This window comes from Capricornis sumatraensis, chromosome 4 (assembly GCF_032405125.1).
Source record: "Capricornis sumatraensis isolate serow.1 chromosome 4, serow.2, whole genome shotgun sequence".
Taxonomy (NCBI): Eukaryota; Metazoa; Chordata; class Mammalia; order Artiodactyla; family Bovidae; genus Capricornis; species Capricornis sumatraensis.
Window position 1 is genome coordinate 15312488 of NC_091072.1, and position 4678 is coordinate 15317165.

The window sequence follows — 4678 nt, forward strand, 5'->3', positions numbered from 1 at the left end:
ATATGTCACATTTGAAAGCAATGGTTGCAGGTAAGTTACTCCATCGTATTAAGAATAAATTTCTCGTGAAAATGGAAATAAGAATATCCACTTCACAAGGCCATTGTATTAATTATGATGTTTGTAAGGTGTCATGCGGAAACCACATAATTGTGATTATTATTATTATTATTATTAGATGATCCTTAAACACCTCCCTGCCTTGACATTTTTAAAAGTCCCAGATGTATAACTGCATCGCTGAATCAAGTCAGAGATGGTACTGAGTGATTTGGAGAGTTTCCAGAGTGCACATGAATATGTATCTTCAGGAGTGAATTATTACATCTCACTGGACTTCAGTTTCTCTTTAGTAGGAGAATTCAGTTAGCATCTTTGCTCTCAGTATCAAGTATCAAATGTTATACTTAACATATGTTTAACAACTAGAAAATTAAACCCTCTAGATTCTGATACGATGACTTACTTAAAACTTGTAGGTGCTTTTGAGAGAAAATCAGCAAGGTATTATTGATCTGTATATTTTTGCAACATGTACCCACGTGCACACACATATATATAGGAAATTCTTCATAATTTGGCCCAAATGAACTCAGAATTCAAGCATCAACTACTTGAACAAGTATATGGGAGGGGTGCAAAATTTGGAAGATTTGGGGCTAGAAAATACTGGGATGAAAAAGGGAGAGTCATTAACGGTAATAGCTATGTGTCTGAATCTTTCTATAATAGAGAATGGAATAAACTAACTGTGAAAACAGGTAACTACAACATCCACATTTAAGAAAAGAAAATATTGATGACTAGTGGACTCAGAAAAGGTTTCACAAGGAGTTAACATTTGAGTTAATTCTTGAATGAAAAGATTTTTTGGTCTATGCAAAGAGATATCTTGCTAATTCTAGGATGAGGGTAATTCTAGGATATGTACAAAGTCAGGAGGAATTGAAAGTCTCTGCCCGGTGCAAGAATGTTCATGATCAGCTGTGAAAGGAGTAAAAGAAAATGCTGGAGGATATTAAGTCAAAAGAATTGGTTGGTACCATCACATGGAGGACTTTGAAGTAAAAACTTGCACTGGATTGCCCAAGTTCTGAGGTTTTAGGTATTGGAGTAGGAAAAAATAACATGAACTGATTTGTTCAGATAAGAACTTTGACAGCCATGAAGGATGAGTTGAAACACCATTTATAGTTCTGGAGACAAGTACTAACAATGGAATAATCTCATCAAAATGGGCAGAAGCAATAGGAATGGAAAAGAGAAAACCGATGTGAGATGCATTGAGTTGGTGGAGGTGTTAGTTGAAGAGCTGGGCTGCCATTGCTGACTAGTCTCTCCTGCTTTGGGTTTTGTAGCCCTGCTTCCTGGTTTTCTTCCTTCACCTTCAATTTCTTTGTCCCAGCCTTCTCCATAAGCTCTTTCCTCTGTCTACTCTGTATCATTGAGTTCTGACCTCGGCCATCTTCATGGGTTGAATAACTCACTGCATGATTAGATATAAAAAAATAGATTAAAACCTGGGGTTAAGTGTTCCTGAAGTTTACAGTCTGAGTGATTGCAAAATTAACGACCCCAAATGCAGGTCAAATCTGCTCCATTCTCCACACGTTTACTGTCTTTACCTGTTCAACTGAAGATGGGGAAAGAAAAATATGCTATATTGATTGGATATATTTCAATTTTATTACCTCAAATCTCAAGCGGTTTCTCCATACTGCCTGATAATCCCACCACATTGTGCTAAACAATTCAATGTCCTACTTTCTAGGTCACTATGTCGTACCTTATTCCCCAACTCAACTTGTTAACACATCTGCTTATGATCTTGCCTCTCATTTCACTGTGAATAGACATGCAAAAGAAAAACATCCATATTCCTTACCTTTTTTTACATTCTTATTTCTTTTCATAGTACTTATAAATTAGAACGTTTATAATCATTTATTTTGTTTTAACTTTCACCAATCTGCCCTTCATTCCATAAGAATATAAACTCTATGAGGTAAGGTTGGTTCTGTGGGGTTTTTTTCACTTCTGCACCCCAAGCTCTCAGGATAGTATCTGCCATGTAGAAATCAATCACTTAATCTATATGAATAAAATAATGAAATCTTCTACAAATAAGCCTACCTCCTCTCTATACTGGTCCCAGAGTACTGTGTTGTACTGTTCATTTTAATGCGTAAACTATTCTTTCTCCTAGGATCAACTTTTGTTCTCGTGATCTGGAAACAGGGTCACCATGTTATTATCATGTAATTTACTCACTGTACAACAGTGAGTGGGCATTGTGGGGCTGAAAATCATCTATCTAGTAAAAGGGTTTATTTCTTTGTGTATTTTTTTGCAGGTAACTGCAGTATAGAATAGCAACAGTCTTAATTACATTTTATAACATTTTGCCTATTCAAAAACTTTTAGTCAAAAATGTCATAACTAACTCCCAACTAACAAAAAAAAACAAAAACCTCATCTTCAACTCTATATCCTCTTTTTCCTGCTAACCTTTATAACAAAAATTCCTGAAATGACTATCATATCACTGGAGATAATCAATAATATTGTAATATCTTTGGATGGTGACACATGGTGAATAGACTTACTGTAGGGATTATTTTGTAATATATAAACATATGTATAATATTTGCATAAACATTATGCTGTATACCTACAATTAAAAATAAAAGCATAAATAAGCAATGTGCAAAACTGGACACATTTTAATATGTATGTGTATATATGCATATGTACATATACCTGTGGGTCAATCATAATCAAAATATTGAATATATTCATTACCCTATAAAGTATTACACCTTTTGTAGTTGTTTTATCCTTCTAATTAGATTAGTTAGAAGTTTTTAGACTAGTTAGAATTCCCAGAATTTTAAACAAATCAAATCATACAGAATATAATTTTGTGTGTTTTAAACTCCACATAATTATTTTAAGATCCACCTATGATATTGCATATATGAAGAATTTATTCCCTCTCATTGCCGAGTACCATCCTGTTGTATGAATATGACACATTAGTTCATCTATTCTGATATTGCTGGGTACTTTGGTGGTTTCCATTTCTGGATTATTACAAGTAACATTGCTCTCAACATTCAGGTACAGTTCTTTGGATGAACACATGCTTTACTTTCTCAGGGGTAAACATCTAGGCGTGTAACAGTTGAGTATTTTGGTAGATATGTCTAACTTTTGAAACAATGCCACAGTTTCCTCAGGAAGGTGGCTGTTTAGAAACCAGGAAACAACTTCTCATCAGAAACCAAATTTTCCAACAATTTCATCGAGGATTTCTAGCCTCCAGAACCATGGGAAAAAAATGTTGCTTAAGCCACTCCATCAGTAGTATTTTGTTATGGCAGCTCCTGCAGATATTACAAGTCCTGAACGACAACAGCCTGATGGGAGTCGGTTGAGAATAGTGGGTAGTCAAGCAAGTGACGACACATTAGACAATTCTTTCAAATGCTGTTGAGTGAAGGAGCAAAGAAACTGAATGGTAGCTGCGTAGGTGTATGAGACAAGGGAAGACATTGTTTTCTTAACATGGGCTTTATCGCCATAGTTGTACGCATCCCAGAATTATTCAATAGACAGGGGAAACGTCTCTGCGAGCGGAAGAGGAGATGATTGTTGTATTGATTGCCTTATGCAGGTGAGTATGGGATCCAGAACAATAGCGGAAGGGTCACAGGGTGTGTGGATTCATAAGCACGTCAGCTAGACGGTATGAGAATTACCCCGTCCTTCTCTGAGGTAGTATAGTTAGAAGTTTAGAAGGGCAAGAAATATAAGATGAAAAGATAGCTTGATATAGATGGAGGATCAGAAAAGGTAGTTATTTAAAATGTTCTTGAGTCTATGTATAGACAGTAGATAATGAGGGTTGTCATGTTTATGACTTTAAAACTGATGATTTAATAGAGAAAGGGAATAACTGATAATAGCACCAATCAAGCTTTCAGCTAAGGAAGGGGTATTTGATTTTTTTCTTGAAGAAATAGGAAAGAATGAGTCAAGAGGCAGGAAGGAAAACTTGGGGAAGGAGAAGAAAATTGGGGGAGACAGAGTTGAAGTCAACCGCTAAAAGTAAAGACAGTAAGAGGTCAGGGGTTGAGGTTTTCATTTTAATATTTTTGTTTAAGTTTTTCTTGAATTTGTTACAAAGTCTCTTCTATTTTATTTTATTTATTTATTTATTTATTTTGCTTTGCATTGTTTTGGCTGCAAAGTATGTGGCATCTTAGCTCACTGACCAGGAATTGAAACCACACTCCCTGCATTGGAAGGGGAAGCCTCAACCACCAGACCACCAGGAAAGTCCCAGGCACTAAGGTTTTGAAAAAGCAAAAAAGGACTAAATGGCCACATGGGACACTGGGTATATTGAATGGGGAAGAATGAAATTGTTTGAGATGGATTACCAGCATTACTGGTCCTGGGTGACTTAACAACAACAACAAGACTATAAAACAAATATTTTAATTTCTGCATCAAGTAGCAGAATAAGAGAAAATGGGCCATTGATTTTTCATTTGGAATGCAAGTAGGTGGGGTGAGAGCAGGAAGAGATCAACTGGGCACCAGGGAAATTTAGAGTGAGTAGACAAAGTTGTTGGAGAAGGCGATGGCAACCCACTCCAGTACTCTTGCCTGG